The sequence below is a fragment of the Phoca vitulina genome, unplaced genomic scaffold, assembly GCF_004348235.1.
Source record: "Phoca vitulina isolate PV1807 unplaced genomic scaffold, GSC_HSeal_1.0 scaffold37, whole genome shotgun sequence".
NCBI classification, from domain to species: Eukaryota; Metazoa; Chordata; class Mammalia; order Carnivora; family Phocidae; genus Phoca; species Phoca vitulina.
The window spans coordinates 14310962-14328239 of record NW_022589740.1 but is presented as its reverse complement, the minus strand read 5'-3'; the positions used below and the strand labels follow the sequence as shown (position 1 = coordinate 14328239).

At 37.0% G+C, this 17278-nt stretch overlaps 1 protein-coding gene across 1 annotated transcript in view; it reads right to left on the bottom strand.

Annotated features, from left to right (window-relative positions):
* RORB (RAR related orphan receptor B) overlaps nt 1-17278 on the bottom strand; it is a 185648-nt gene that overhangs the window by 110730 nt on the left and 57640 nt on the right. The gene's annotated exons all lie outside the window — the stretch shown is intronic.

The window sequence follows — 17278 nt, the reverse complement described above, 5'->3', positions numbered from 1 at the left end:
CAGTTGATCACACTCTATTGTAAAGTTCACATTTGCTAATAAGGGTAATTTAACTGTTAGGAAACTCTCTGACTGCCGTAGATACCAACATCAACCACACGGTGTCACCAATAACTACAGTACCGACTTAGAGCTCTGGGGAAGAACTTTAATGCATGCATTTCCTCATAGGTTAAATTATTTTCTATTTTGTTCATGAATTTCCTTTCTATTCATCAAACTAGAAACACTTAATAGCCATCTATTACTATATTATTATTATTAATTTACAACTACAGTGTAATTCTCAGAATTTATACATTTCTAAATTTATTTTTTAAATATTAATAATGAAATTTTTAAAATATCTTTTCAAAAGATTTATTTGCTTATTAACCTACACATATGTTATGATGATATAATTCAGGGGTGAGTAAGAATTGATCAAGGACTCAATATTGAATGCTGACTATTTATCAGGCCCTTTGGTGACTTTCAGGAATAGACACATTTATAACACATACACACACACACACACACACACACACACACACACACACACCCACAGCTGTATTATACTGTAATCTCAATCAATACTGCCTTCTGGAATTCTCTTTTTATGTGGAAGTTGGAAAGGATAGGGTAATCGTACCCCTTAAAATTGTACCAATCATGTTTAATATTTATTACATAATTATGCTTTTTGGCATAACACCAGATTAATTAAAATAATATTTTACTTCTCTTCATGAAGCAAAGCCAAACTTTTCTACCTCCAATTGTTTTCACAGATGCATTCTGAGTATACAAGGTTAAAAGAAGTAAACATATTATGATGGTAAAACCTTTTGTTCTTTGAAATGGCTTATCATAATATTATGCTTAATTATGCAAATACGCTGGAGGATTTTTTTATGGGTACATCAGCCAAATTCAAATACATTAAAGATGACAAATACATATTCATTTACACATTCAGCACATATATGCCTGTATGCAAGTTTCTACTAATTTAACAAATAACGGCATGTAATGATACATTAAAAAGTGAGAAAGTGCGGAACAAAGTTTTCCACAAACTTATGTAGAAATCCCTTTTACTAAAAATAATTTTAAGTTCTAAGGAATCACATTTTTTGTTGTTGTCAATTATTCTCTATATCATTCCCAAAAAGATTTCAGAGGAAGAAAGAACTTCAGTGTTAGAAGACTGATACAGTTTCATTAGCCTTAAAAAATATCAACTGAAATTTTCAATTATTGGAATGCATATACTGTTCCTTTTTAAGGTATACAGGAGGAGGGAGAATAAAAAAAAAAATGACCTTAATCAAACACTTTAATAAGATCTGAAAAAGATGGAATAAAGATTTAAAATGTTTCCAAATGGGCGCCTGGGTGGCTCAGTTGGTTAAGCGTCTGCCTTCGGCTCAGGTCATGATCCCAGGGTCCTGGGATCGAGTCCCGCATTGGGCTCCCTGCTCCGCGGGAGGCCTCCTTCTCCCTCTCCCTCTCCCCCTGCTTGTGTTCCTGCTCTCGCTGTCTCTCTCTCTGTTGAATAAATAAATAAAATCTTTAAATAAAATAAAATAAAATAAAATGTTCCCAAATATTTGGCAGACAGAACATAGAACTGAATTTTTTATTGACTGTGCCGGATGTTTGGCTTTATTTGTATACCGCCAAAGAAAGAGAAATTAGCATTTGTATTATAGTTGTCAAAGAGTCATATTCGTGGAAAATGTAGTACATAGTTTTCTCTATAAGTTCCCTGAAGTACTTTTAACTTACTTATAAACAAAAAATGTCAAAATTTTAAAATTTTATAGATCAATTTTGAGGTCTCCAGGTTGTTTCAAGAATGAATTAAGGCTCAAAATCAGCACACATTTTACCTTTGAGGCAAAGTATCTGTGACTGGTCTTTACAGGATATTTCAATGCAATACATCAAATTTATGAAATAATCTTACCCCCAGAGACACCATAAAGTACAATGTAAATAGTTATTACCTTTTTTTTTGTTGTTTTTAACAAAGACTCTTGAATTGGCCTCACTTTTTAAACTGTCATCATAATGAACTTTAGCAAAAAAGAACATTGACTTTTTTTTTTTTTTTTTAAAGTAGGCTCCATACCCAGCATGGGGTCCGACATGGGGCTTGAACTCACAACCTTGGGATCAAGACCTGAGCTGAGATCAAGAGTTAGACACTTAACCAACTGAGCCACCCAGGAACCCCAGCATTGATATTTCTAATAAACCCTGACTATGGCCACACCATATAACTTAATATGTATACATTTAATATTATACATTTCTATATGTATATGTGCACGTTCCTAATTCCTTTGAATACAATCCTTTTAACAACAAAAAATTAAAAGATGAATCTCACATAGTTATAAAAACTAAGAAAAATACATATGAACTTTATAAGCTAAAGCTTGAAGTAATGGCAAATAGGTCATTATATTCATTAATAAAATCAAGAAAAGTTGGGCTATAACAACAATTTCCTTTTATTGTGGTCCATTAAAATTTTGTCCCACTTGTGTGCTGTGATTGAAGTAGACTGATACATGCTTTATTCATATGATAACGTCTCAATAGTTTATATTCATTCTAGGAGCAAACTCTTCATTTAATATTGGTACATTCACTATAATTGCAGGGGGGTATCTGTTGTATGTTCTTAGGAGAGTATTTCTTGTAATGGGAATTTTTTTGATGTTTATGATTTTCAATATTTGGTAAAATTATGATGAAGGATTTTCATAGCTGCAGAATTGTGACACTGTAAATATCCTCCAGAAATTATAACTATTTTAATATATATTTATATTTAGAAATATAATCTTAGATTTAGATTTTACCTGTTTATCTAATCTAGATGGAAGTGCTATTCAAATCAATCTAACGTTTTTAAGACAAATATCTAGATTTTTTGGGGGTGGGGGAAGAAATTATTACTACTCTCATAGTCATATTTTTTTGCTAATTTTAATTATTATTAGGTGACCTTTCTTTATCCCCAAAGTAATGACCTAAAAAAAATCACAATAATTTTGCTGGATTTCTATTTTCAGAAAATTTACATAAATATTTGCCGCAGGCCAATATGGAAATAGAATACTTTTCACCTGAACCAAGCAGCTTTGGGGAGTGCTGTCCAGTGCTGAATTTTATTTATTTTGTTTTGTTCAGCAAAACTGCACTTTTAACGTGTGAAAGATGTTATAAAAGTCTGAAATATTTGGATCTAGTTGGAGTATGGAGAGCAGGAAGAAATGGAAAATATGAATGGAAATGATATGTTCGATTATTAAACAGGAGAATTTGTGTGTTTAAATTACAGACTTATGATTAGTGAACATATAGAAAGCCTCTGAGTTGTTAAAACCTGGGGTTGTAAAAATAAAATGACACTAGACTTAAAAGCTCTGTGACAAGTCATCTGACAGTTCTTGATGTTTGCTCTGTAATTGGTAAAAATGTGTTTTCTTTCAAGGCACTCCATTGCAAAGGAAGCACAGGTATTTGCAATATATTTGAATAAAAGCACCGGCTCACTCAAGGAAAGAGATACACTGTTTCAGAGTATTGAAAATAAGACTGCTGAGTCTTTATATTCATGAGAGGGATCGTTTTCCTTAAGATTAGCAGCAAAGTTTCAGAAAGAGGGGAGATTATGGTGCTGAATTAAATTTAATATGTGTCATTGCTTTGGAAAAGATAGTACCTATCAAAACTATGGTTTCTGGGTAGATCCTGATTGTCATTCCCCACCACGGTTATCATGTTCCTGTTCCTAAGAGCCAGGACACTGGGGAAGTCTACTTTTCATTCCTTGCCTCCTTTCATTCCTCTTTTTCCTATTTTGGTTATGTGAGCTTAATTATCAAAAGAACATGTGAATGCCCAATTCAGTTGTGTCCCAGATGAATATGGCTTAATCTCCTTTGGAATGTACCCAGCTTTCCTAGGACTAGAGGGTCTCGTCAAATAGAGGGCATCTCTACCCCCAAATGAGGCAGGTAAGCAACAGCTTTCAGAAAACTGAAATCCACAGATCAAACTCCTTTTTAGCAGAAATTTCTAAGTTATTTTAGGTTCCTGCATAGGCAGATAATTCATATCAAGTGACAATGAATATGGTTCCGTTGCTGAAATACTAATGATTTCTCTGATTTAATTGGGGCTATTAGCCTTACATCTTACCCCACTTCCCACAGCTAACTTAGGAAGGGGTAATCAGAAGCCTTAGAGACTTAGAAAAGATGAAGATTTAGGGGGTATAAGGAACCACTGTAGAAATATAAAACTGTTGTTAATAGTATAGGCAAAGATAATAAAATGAACACTACTAATAAAATAGTGGAAAACAGCAGAAATAACATGTTCTTAAAACATGATAAGAAATGCATGGGTAGTATATCATGACTTTCCAACAGCTGTATGGAGCAGGCTTATTTTTGAGATTCTAACTTAAAACGTTTAGATTTCATAAAGCTGGGAAAAGTTGGAGAGGTGTGAAGGCATTAATGGAGACAGTATTTTGGCTTATGCATTCCTGGTCTTGAATTTTTATCATTTCCTCACTCTTCCTTTCAACATTTGAGGTGATAGGGGTTGGTAAAGGACGGAAGAGAAAGGGAGCAGATTTACCCCTGGGTAGGGTACTATTCCACCACCTTCAAGAGATAACAAATACATGATGATTATGGTCTTTTTCACTAAGACTTTGTCAGTGCTTGAAAGCAAGATTATGATGCATGAAGTATTTCTATAGAACCTTTTTAACAGGGGGTTTTAGGATTGGAGATCATCAGATCATCTTATTCAAAGAGCACTTGCCACTAATCAGGGCCGTTTCATTTGAATTAGACAATTCTGATATGCACATAAGAGAATGTCCTGAGGGGATATGACTTATGCCTAAGTATAAAGAATAAAACTAGGAGATCTCACTGACAGGATGGCCATGGGTCAACCACATATAACCTGAAAGAGACATAGCTTGCCAACACACAAACAGAAAAGCTTAAACAAAAATGTATGAAAAAGATGCTTTTTAAGGAAGGGCATATTTTAAGATATTAAGACAAGTTTTATATTGTACTTTTTGAAGAAATGTAAAGATAAATGATCTTTATCTTAACTTGACTTCACAGTCTCTAAATTGAACTGCTTACAAGTCATGTGAGTGCTCACAAAGTGGAGTGTCTTTAAAAATAAACAAAATCACATTGATCTGTAAGATACAGAGTGCTTATGATAAAGTCTGACACTGATATTAGCCAGCTAAAGCAAAAGCTGGGCAATAAACAGTAACCAAATTCATAATTTGTGTGATTTTAAATCAATGTTCTGATTTTGATGTGGATATGTCTCAACAATTAACTCTTCTCCTACCCAAGGTCACTAAGTAGTAAGCCAAAGAAGGAATTGTTAAGAGTAACCCAAAGGTTCTCTCTAGCAATTCTCAAACAGTAAATTTATTTGTGTAAATTTGTGAATAAATGGATTTTTTCTGGGGAAGCTCTCTTCTGAGTGCATATATTGTGGTGTGGGTTTGCAAAGGGTGAGTGCTAAGAATTATCCTGATATCTAGTATTTATGTCATTAGGTCCTGAGTACCAGATTCGAGTAACACAAATTGGAACCACCACTGAAAGAGATTTAACAATAAAATAGGAAATTTTAAAGAGATGCCTTATTTTCTTTTCATGTATCTGACAAGTGTCCATTGCATTAAAAATATATTCTTTGTAAGAGTCACCACTGCTTGAAGATGCCAGTGAATCAATATTTACTCAACCCATGCTGAGAAGATGTAAGTAGAAAGATGTTCGGACATTTGCTGCCAATCAAAAAGCCACAGTTTCTCTATGTCACCAATCTAAGCCTAAGCTCCTGGCATCTTTACATCCTACAAAAAAAAAGGCACTAGAACTGAGATTTAGATCCTTTAAATCTCCACCTATCAGTGCTTTGTCTCACCCTATTTTTTAAAATCTTCTTTTCATTTCTAAGTCCTTTTGAATCCTCGTGGATGCTATTTTTTAAAAAAATAATACATAAAAACCATGTTTACATTCATTCTATTTACCTTACACCAACTGAATATTTACTGACGATTGGAAGAATCGTGGTCACCTATACAAAGTAATGACTATCGAAATTCAAAAGGGCAAGAAAAACAGAGAAAACAGGCGACAGAGCAGTCAAAATAAGCTCAGTTCTTTTTAGTGATATCCCCAAATGGAGGAAAATGGTGGGTTTGCAAGTTAGAGCTGTTTATGATTTATGCAACTCACAGGGAAGCAGTAATATAGTAGATGCAAGAAAGGCACACTAAATGAGAAAACAGTTTTCTTGGAAAACAATTCTAATAAAAAGGCATAGCTGTCTTCACCTTGAATGTGAGGCATAAACACAAATTATTATGCTTCATTTACGCTTGCTCTAAGTTAACGAATTGTGGCTAACTTCATAGCCCTACACCTATTATATAGCACAATAATAATCTCTGTAACTACGCCATGAAGGAGAAGGACAGGTGTTAGGACCCTGACTTTACAGAGACTCAGAAGCCTTAGCGTCTGGCCTAAGGTGACATGCCCAGAAGAAGGTGATGCTAGCAATTGAGCCTCGTTTTTCTGATGCATGGTTTAGAATCCTTGATATTTTATGTTATAGAACATTACGTACTGGAGCTTGAAGGTAAGTGTTGTTTAGAGGAGAGGGAATGTGGAGCGGGTATCTTAAATTCTGCAGTGGCTGTTCTCTTTTGCCTACTGAGTCCATTTTCTGCTCCTTTGTTGTGCTTTGGGCCACAGGGGGCTGACATTCATGAATGACAACCCTGGTCTTCTTTGCTTTCTGGCTTCTCAATTGTATTCAGCCATTGGAAAGCACCCACTCTTGCTCCCACTTGCTTTGGCATAACTCTGACAGTGATTACCTACCTCATCCCCACAAGGTTCTGCTCTAGCTCAGAACAGACTACCCTCTTTTGCTAGTTTTAAGTGCCTCTGCATCCCTTGCTGGTTTCCTTAATCCTGCCCATACCTGTAAACACTGTCCCTCCGTCATGAGTGTCTTCAAGACACATCACTGTCAAAAATGCACAACTTCAATCTAATCATGAGGAAACCTCAGACAAAGCCCAGTTGAGGGGCCTTCTATGAAATAACTGGTCTTTATACTTCAAAATGTCATTGCCATGAAAAAAAAGGCACACCTAAGACATATTACAGATTAAAGGACACTAAAAAACACGACACCTAAATGCAATGTGTGATCCTGGATTGGACTCCAGACAAGATTTAAAGTTTTTGCTATAAAGAATATTATTGGGAAAACAGGTGAAATGTAAATAAGGACTGTGCATTAGGTAATGGCAATGTGTCACTGTTAATTTCTTGATTTTGATGATTGTAGTGCGGTTATATGAGATAATGTCCTGACTGTCAGGAAATGCACGTTAAAATATTTACGGAAGGTGAGAAACATCATGTCTTCACCTGACTTTCAAATGGAATAGAAAAAATTAATAATGTTTATATATATAATATATATGGAGAGAGATATATAATCTCTCTATACAGTCCTCTCCATATATCTCTTTCTATATTATATATAAAAATGATATATGTAATAAGATATATATATATAAATTAGAGAGAGAGAGAGGGAGAGAGGAAGAGAGAATGAGAAAGCAATGTTGATAAAGTATTAACAATTTGGAAATCTGGGTGAAATGTACATAGGAGTATTTTGTACTATTCTTTTAACTTTACTGTAAATCAGAAATTTTTCAAAATAAAATATTTTAAAAATTTTAAAAAAGGTTTTTTAAGAATTCTAGCTGAGTGTGCTGTCTCATACCAGGACCCTCACCGATAAGGATTCTAATCTCCATGTTGACTGCTGTCTACTAAAAAATGATAATCCCACCATTCAACCCTTTCTTTGCTTCACAGTCACATGAGCCACCATGGTGAAGGCCTGGGGAGAAGAAAAGATGGCCACCTAGCTCATCAGGTCTAAGAAGGGGTAAACCAGCAGGAGACTAATTAATGTGCCTCCCAAGGCATTCAGAGCCCTAGCTTTACTCTCAGTTGGGATTCACAAATAAATGCATATTTATAAATTTCTTGATAGTCTTGACATAAAATATATCACTTAATGTCTTATATTACATATACAAAAATTTATTCACATCACACACACATACACACACACACACACACACACATTGAAGATTGCAGAGGTCAAAGTACATGATAAAGTCTTCCACTTGAATTCTTGCTTCTTTGGATCTAACTCTGAGTTACCAAGAATAATATTTTAGCATACCCTTATAGGTAAGACATGGAGTCACACCTAACATATAACTGGATTAGTAGGATAGCAGATTCGAATATGCAGCACATTTGGGTGTAGAAGATTCACTGGCTCACGAGTAGTAGAGTCAAGATTACTAGTGATTTGGAAGATACCATCTTAGCCAAATGATCCAGGTAAACACCATCAGCAATATAACATACTGGCATCATGTGCCAGCCCTTGATATAATGTACTGAAGAGGACACAACATCACTTCTGTGATATTTTAGCCAAAAATGGATATTCAATGTATTCATGAGAAAACATCAGATAAGCTCAAACTGAGTTGGGTGAGATTCTACATAATATCTGACCAAGTAGTCATAAAAAGTGTTAAGGCCACAAAAAAACCAAAAAGACTTAAGAGATTCTCACAGGTTAGAGAGGCACATCAATTAAACAAAATGTAGAATTCTGGATTGCAGCCTGGAAGAGAAGAAGAACACTGGAGGAAAAATTGGAGAAATTGTTAACCTGAAGGGAAGTTGACTACAGGGCATATGTGAACTCTCTGGACTATTTTTGCACCTTTCTGTAAGTCTCTAAAATCATTTCAAAGTAGAAAATAAAATGTTGATGGGGATTCATTCTTCTTAATAAAACTGTTACAATTCTATCTTGAATGTCTTCAGTTTTGTGCATAAACATGACTCATTATGTTCTAAAATGTTATTTTATATGAGACATAAAAGGTTTGAAATTTTAAACTCATATTCATTTAGTTGGTACTTATAGGGAGATGTCAAAGCACGATTCCATAGGCTCAGAGTATTTATGCAAAAATAAGATATTTACTTTGTGTATCTTTCCAGAGAAAGAATGTGGTACTTTATTCACTATTTCCCCTGACATTCAATTCTATTTTTTTTTTAATTTTATTTATTTATTTGACAGAAAGAGACACAGCAAGAGAGGGAACACAAGCAGGGCGAGTGGGAGAGGGAGAAGCAGGCTTCCCGTGGAGAAGGGAGCCCGATGTGGGGCTCGATCCCAGGACCCTGGGATCATGACCTGAGCCGAAGGCAGACGCTTAACGACTGAGCCACCCAGGCGCCTCCATTCAATTCTATTTTTGATTGACACTTAGGACAAGAACTAGAGAAACATACAATACGGGGAGGGGTAACTTGATCAGCTCAAATTCCTCTCATCTCTGGAAAAGACTCAACAAGGCATCCCAGGGAGAAGGAGATTTCTACTGCTGCAATTTGGTGCTAATATTTCTTCTCCTGGTTCCATCCATTGGGATTATGTGGAAAAGTAGGATTACTCTCTTACACAAAAATGAAAGAAAAGTTGCATCTACTGGAGGCAACATGATCTTTAATTTGATTCAAGGGCGGGGAGGGGTAACAGCTTCATATCTACTCCATACACTGAAAGCCAAGACCACTGTCTTATGCTAGATTTCAGGCCTAATCTTCATGACAGATGTACTTTCGGATAGCATCATGGCAAATGGCACACATTTCAATAGTTCTTAGGGGATCATGTAAGAGAAACTTAAGCCCTCCTGATTGTAGTAAAGAACTATTTGTCTTACTTTTTATTTTTAGTGGGGCAATTGATTTTGAAGTTATAGGTAGGTAGTAATCATTTATACCCACTGTATCAATCCTGAAGATGTTTAAGTTAAGTTCACATATTACTAGATTTCAAAAGGATGATCACAGACTTTCGAATCGGCTTTCAGATTTACCCAACAATCTTCAGTCTCTCTTTGGTAAAATCTCAAATGTTTTTACCAAAGCTAAAAACTTAGGAGAATATACATATTTTTTTATTTTGCTTAAAGTATAATTAACATACAATATTCTATTAGTTTCAAGTGTAGATCATAGTGATTCGATATATTTATACATTACAAAATGATCATGGTGAGCTAGTTACCATCTTTCCCCATATGAAGTTATTGCAACAGTACTGAGTACATTCCCTCTGCTGTACATTACATCCTGACTTATTTATCTTCTGAATGGAAGTTTGTACCTCTTAATCCCCTTCTGTTAGGTAGAAGAACCATGAGAGACTATGGACTCTGAGAAACAAACTGAGGGTTCTAGAGGGGAGGGGGGTGGGGGATGGGTTAGCCTGGTGATGGGTATTAAAGTGGGCACGTATTGAATGGAGCACTGGGTGTTATACTCAAACAATGAATCACGGATCACTACATCAAAACCTAATGATGTAATGTATGGTGATTAACATAACATAATAAAATAAAATAAAATAAATAAATTAAAAAAAAAGGAAGAAAAATAAGTAACCCTACCTATTTGGCCTGCCCCTCAACTCTGCCCCCTTCTGGTAACCAACCTGTAACTGTAAGTCTATTTCTGTTCTGTTTTATTCGTTTGTTTGGTATTTGTCTCTCTGCCTGACTTATTTCACTTAGCATAATACCCCCTAGGTCCATCCATGTTGTTGCAAATGGCAAGATTATGTATTTTCTTAAATCTAGGAATAACCAACCCTAATCATACTTCTTCCCCTGATATTTTCAATTCAATAAGCTGCTTTAGAGTTTGAGGTAATCAGAGCACAGCAATCGTTAATACATGGAGACACAGTGCTCTTTGACTCGCTTTGTGTAAAATAACATTCTTGTGTTGCTGGAGAATTTAAGAGATTGTGTTACAATGTGCCTTACGCCCCACCTTGGATTCTGAGTACTTTCATTACACCACACTCACGAGCATACAATAGATTAAAAATATCTTGCACCTGAAGTTGTGACCTGCAGTTTGAACCTTGTAGACTAGCCTGTAAGGGAAACAGCCAAAGGATGCTTCCAGAGATAGATTCTTACTCCTAAATGACATGTTGTATGAGAACCATGAGGTTTTTGCATGTCACTGGAGAAGAGTGAATAGAAATGGGTGAACCATAGAGGAAACAAATGTCCAATTTTCTTAAGATTTTCTGAACACTGTTATAGTTTTTTGTGAATTTCAAGCAGGATTCACTCCATATGATTATTCAATATTAATACATTCAAATGAGATTTTATAAATGGCTTGCAGTGTGGCTGTATGACATTTACATGGAATTCTTCAATTTTTCCCTAGTGTCCCTGCTCTAAAGACCCTGAGAGTACAACTCAACCACTTTCTGTATGATCTTGAACAATGTCTTTAAAAGAAGCAGGCCTTGTTTTCCTTATAAACAGGGAAGGATAACAGTATTACATCTACTTTATGGAAATGTGATAAATATTTCAATATTGCTATCAAGGTATATTCATCTTCTTTGTGGGAAGATGTCACAGAAAACCAGAATATTACTATTATTATCACATCTAGCCCGAATGAACATTAAAGCCCAAAGGTCCTGTCTTTGTGTATAAAACTCCAGTCTGAAAGATCTAAATTTGTTTTTAAATTTCATCAACTTTCTAGCTCTATCAATAATGTGCAAAGTCAAAGGTGAAACTCTGGCTATATTAAAAAGAAAAAAAAATATCTCACAGAGAGAAAAACAGTCAAGGAAAGATGGTGGCCGAGGATATTGGGAAATGGGTTTCAGGGGCCTTAGACAGCGGGGACGGTCCCCAGGAACTCCACATGATACCAGCCTCATTTGCACGTTCTGGTGGAAGCAGCTCTGAAATGTCTGCCTTCCATTAATTATTGCACCTCAGATCTAGGGAGGCAATGTCTGAAGACTCACTCTGTCTCTTTCAGGGTTTTAGAATCTACTACTTGGCACTCTGGTAAAGAAGGTAAATAAAACAACTTGTTAAAAAATGCAAATATGCAAGGAAATATGGTTTACAGTGATCCTATGCCTTGGATTTTTCAACCTAATAGTAAATTCCATATATTCTATCTCACTAGCCCATCACGGCTATGAAATCCTGTATCCTCAGTTTGGAAAATATGGGTACCAAATATGGCATTTTAAAATTGATAACCACGCTCTAATTCAAGAGATTGAAGTCTTAATTAAATGGGTCAATCACACTCTCCCTAGAATTTTCTTTTCATAATTGTTGCTAACAATGACCACTTACACGTGTCTGCTTTATAATGAACCCGTCTCCAAGGAGGACTTTTAGCAGACAATCACTCAGATCCTTTCTAGAGCTGAAGTCCCAGGATAACTGGCAAGTAACCAGTCTTAAGGCTTACATAAAACTACGTTACAACACAAATTTTGAACAGCTCCTGAAGAGAAGTGGGGCTTGCAGGTTCTAGTTGTTTCTCCTTCTATTTCTTCTCAGCACTATGCTCTACCATTCTCACATTGTGTTGCCGTGATATTTTTACAGTCTATCTCCCCCAGAAGAGTAGGAACCCGGAAGGTTGGGTACTCTGATCCATTTGTTCCATTCTAGGGTGTGCTGAGTGAGTGAATGAATGCAGTTTATCATAAAAAGCGAATCTTCAGTTCATTAGAGTTCTAACATCAACATATGTATCTGTTTAAATATAATCTTAAAGTGGGAATGAGAGCTAAGATAAGAAGGCAGAGAAAGAGGGAAAACTGACAGAGGTGATGGGCATATCTCCAAGAGGTGCCAATCCCAGGACAGTAGATTTTCAATGCTGCATAATAGCACTCCCCAGCTCTGACAGTGGCCCCCTCCTGCTTAGGCTCAATTGAATATCCTTTCAATCCATAGGCACACAAACTGGATGGAGCTACCTGAGGAGCAGTCACAAAAAAAAAAGGTAGCTTTGTGGGGTGTTAGAATTCAAATGGAATATAACAATCAAGATGTCCACATCATATGAAAAATGAAATACATAAAAAATAGCATTTTTATAAATATTAAGGAAAATACATACTCCTTGGTAAGAGAGCAAAAGCATATGTGATCATCTGCTGGCAATGAGTTGCTATTGAGGACAGGACTAGAAGAGGTCATTTCCATTTCTTCTTGTTTACTATTTAAAAAATTTTACATAATAATTGGTTATCACATCTTAAGTTCCAGAAACTTAAATAGGAAAATACAACACAACCAACAACACAAACCAATGTTCCTAATATGAGTAATGTGAAGGTAATCAAACACGGTGTTTTCTCCTTGTTAAAAAATCAAAACCAAAACTAAAATAAAGGGACAAGACAGAATTCCCATCTCTATGCTTCTGATTGTTGCAATCTATACGAGGTCACTTGAGTTGCGAGGGATGTCACAAAGAGTTCTTTGCCATTACTATAATTAAAGATCAAGTTCTGGAAGGCTGTCTTAACAATGACAGTGGGATTGTCTGTCAAAGCACAATCCTTCCCTTGGTCCAGATCACATATTTGGGTGTATTCACACATCTGAGTACATTACTGTGTGTTGGATGGGATGTTTTCAACTGCAAGTCACAGAAACCGCGACTTAAATTGGTTGAAATGATTAAGAAGTTTAGTAAGTCCCTTAAGCACCCAGAGGCAGGACAAGTTCAAGGCCCAATACCGTTAGCATTCTGGCACTGCCCTCTGTAAAGCTTGTTCTTCAAGTTGGCTTTTCCCATGGTTTCAAGACGGCTGCCAGCCCCAACTTCGGCCACCTGCTTCCTTACTTATGTCTCTGGAAGGGCAATAGAACTTCTCCCCTTCAAGTATGGAATGGAAGTCCTTTCCATCAGTTTATCTGGACCAATAATGACGTTAGAGAATGCCCTGTGATGATTGGCTTAAGCATCTTTTCCAGGACCAATCCCAGGCAAGGGAGGGTGGTTATCTTGATTGATTTAGACTGCAGATAGGAATAGGATCCACAGTGCCTGAGTCTCATGCACTACCTGGGAAAAGAGTTTGTCCCTGGGGTTACATAAGAAAGGCAGGGAGTTGAGTGGCCTGGGGTTCTAGTAAATAGAAGAAAAGCAGTCAATAAATACTGAGTAGATAAGGAATAATATCTACTACATGGTAGTATAGTTATAGTGGGGAAAAAAATCATCAGGATATGAATCAGGACACCCAGAACCTATTCCAGGAGTTGGCATTAACGAATCATATGACTGTGAGGAAAGTCACAAAATTGCTGGGTTTCAGCTATTGCAACAATAGCAAGCTGGTGTAAAAATAATTCTATGGCCCCATTCAGCTCCATTATCAGATTGTTATTCATTCCCTCCCTCCCCCATCCTGGCTATCTGCTCCCTAAACACAAAGCACCCACTACAGCATATAGGTAAATACTTTTAAAGGAATGACTTTCCTGGTGAATTTCTTTTTCTTTTTCTTTTTCCTTTTCTTTTCTTTCTTTCTTGCTTTTTTTCCCCCCATTTATCTCATGGCCGATCAGCCAATTGCTATGACCCAGCAAAGCAAAACAGTGTGTGGTGCAATTATCTGGGAAATATAAGACCATCTATGCCATCAGATAATGCAGGGAAGGGTGGGCTTTGTTTCCTGAACAACCTGCCTGGTCACTGTGGATGGTCCCCAAATCCTCAGATAAATGGACAGCCCTCCACTTTTCTTTGGCTGCATAACTCCCGCTCTTTGTGAATCAGGATCAAACTCCTTGCTGTAGAGATAAGATCATTTATGCCACATTTTAAAAGCAAGGGTTCCTTTTGAAAGGCTCATTTTCCTCTTTTAGTATCATATAACACTCACTATCCCAGAGGGTCCTAAGACCTACAGCAGAGGCGCTTGTGTTTCTACAATAGCGTATATCAATAATAAGTATAAGACACAAACGAACTGAATTCATATAAAGCTTCTGTCTTCCCACAAATAGTTTTAGGAACTTACAGAAATCATTTCAACAAAAGCCTTCACACTGATGGCTACACACACACGGTGAAATTTCTGAGAATAATTATTTTTATCTGTATAAAAATTACAAAGCAGAAAATAATAAGGCCACCAATGTGTAATGGACAACTTGATCTCAATGAAAGTGAATTTAAAACTTGCAAATACATGCAAATAAAGAGCCACTGGTATTTTATGACTCAACGAATAAAAAGAAATCACCAAATACATTTTTTAAAATGCACACACTGCCTAAATTGTGGAATCAACTGTAAGAGCCTGAGAGGTGACTTCTCTGAGAAATTTCTGCGGGGCTTACAGATGCTAATACCTTCTTATTTTCCCACGCTGACATCATATGCAAACTACCATGTCAAGAACGCATTTGCAGAATACATAAGTAGTGGAATGAAACATTATTAGTTCGTATTTGCAGCTGCTGCCAATCCCCGAGCCCAGGCTCTAATTGGAATTACAGTGAATTTAAAAGCAATGGACACTCCAGGATCTGAATACCATACACGGCGCTGCGATCCAAGACCTACAGTCTTTCAAAATGCACACTTCTGAAAACTCGAAGTTAAATAAACCCCCATGCCTTGTGACTTGACAAATGCAAAGTTTAAAAGATACTTTAACAGTTGTGAGTTCAAATCTTTGCTATGTGTGGATCCTTTTAAAGCAATGATAGATTTAAATTGGAAACATACACATATACTTATATTTACTAAGGTTCTATTTCTCTTTGATTAAAAAGGCTCTTGGTTTCTGGATTCTTCTCCATCGCAGTGAGCAAGCTCCCGCTTTAAATGTTTCCTGATTACTGGCTGCTTCTCAGGCTAATAAAAGCTGCTAAATCACTGCTAGGACAAAGGTCCCCAGTGTGGTGCATGAAAAAGAAGATTTACAGTCATATGCTATGCTCAACAGCCTTGTCAGGCCAACACAGTGCCCTGCGTCTGTGACAGGCTAAAACAAACCACACGCCAGACCTGATTTCAGTCTTACATAAGAGGCAGTGGGGTTGCAGCTCCAGTGCTGGGGAGAATAAACTGGAGAGGGAAGGAAGCAAGAAGGAAGATGAGTGGGGACCGGGCCGTGCAATTAGCATGTGCCTTGTTTTAGTGACCGATTTCCTCAGATAGCTGGTTCTCAGCGTTGATTTGCTTCTTTGCCCATTTTTTTTCTAACTCCTCCTTTGCTCACCTCTTAGGCACACAGACACGCTTGCAATCACTCCTGCCAGAAACAACACCCAACCACTGGGGTAACTGTATCGTATTTGGCTATACGGACAGCTATAGAAAGGAGATGCCAGGTGAAGTTCTAGGATGACAAGATCTCTTTTTAGCGGGGACTGAATTCGTAATAGCATCTTACTGGCAAAGAAAGGAGGGGGTACACTGCTATGGCCTGGTGCTAACCAAACAGTCACCGGTCATCTGAATTTTCAGGCTAGTGTTTCAACTATCTTTCCACTTCTACTGGGACCTTTGTATTAATTCATTCCTCAACAAACAAACAAACAGAAAGCTTGTATTGAAGCTATGATCAGATAAATGCGTGTGAAAATAGATAGTGGACCTCTATTCTTTTTTTTTTTTTTTTTTAAGTTATTCAAATTGCATCTGGAAGAGGCTGGACTTCGGATAGTTCTACACTCCCTTCTAAGGTTTAGCTCTAGCGAAATGGGGCTGGCTGGGCCTGCTCATTATTTATGCAGCTTCCAAACAACAAACTCCTGCAACTGTCCAAAAAGAAACGAAAGAGCCCAGTGCCTGGGGGAAGCATACCTTTCCCTGATGTAGGATAGGCGTGCGCGGACAAAAAGCAATGACGATGGGGCCCAACTGGGGCTTCTCAGGTTGCAATTGCGGAGAAAGGAAGGAAGTCCAGTTCAAGATGCAAATATACCACACCAGGCGTCAGGAGGCCCAGGTCCTAGTCCTGGCTGTGATGCTAACCAGGGTCATCTCCAGCAAATCATTTTGATTCTTCTGGTTCTGTTTTCTCATTTGTGTAATAAAGTTTGATCCAGATCAGCAGTTCTCCAACTTCAGCAGAGGTCAAGGGTGATCACCTACAGATCGTGTTAAAGCACAAATTGCTGGGCCTCAGCTCTAAGGTTTTTGATTCAGCAGTTTTGGGGTGGGGCCCTAGAATTTGCATTTCTAATAATTTCCCAGGTGATGCTGAT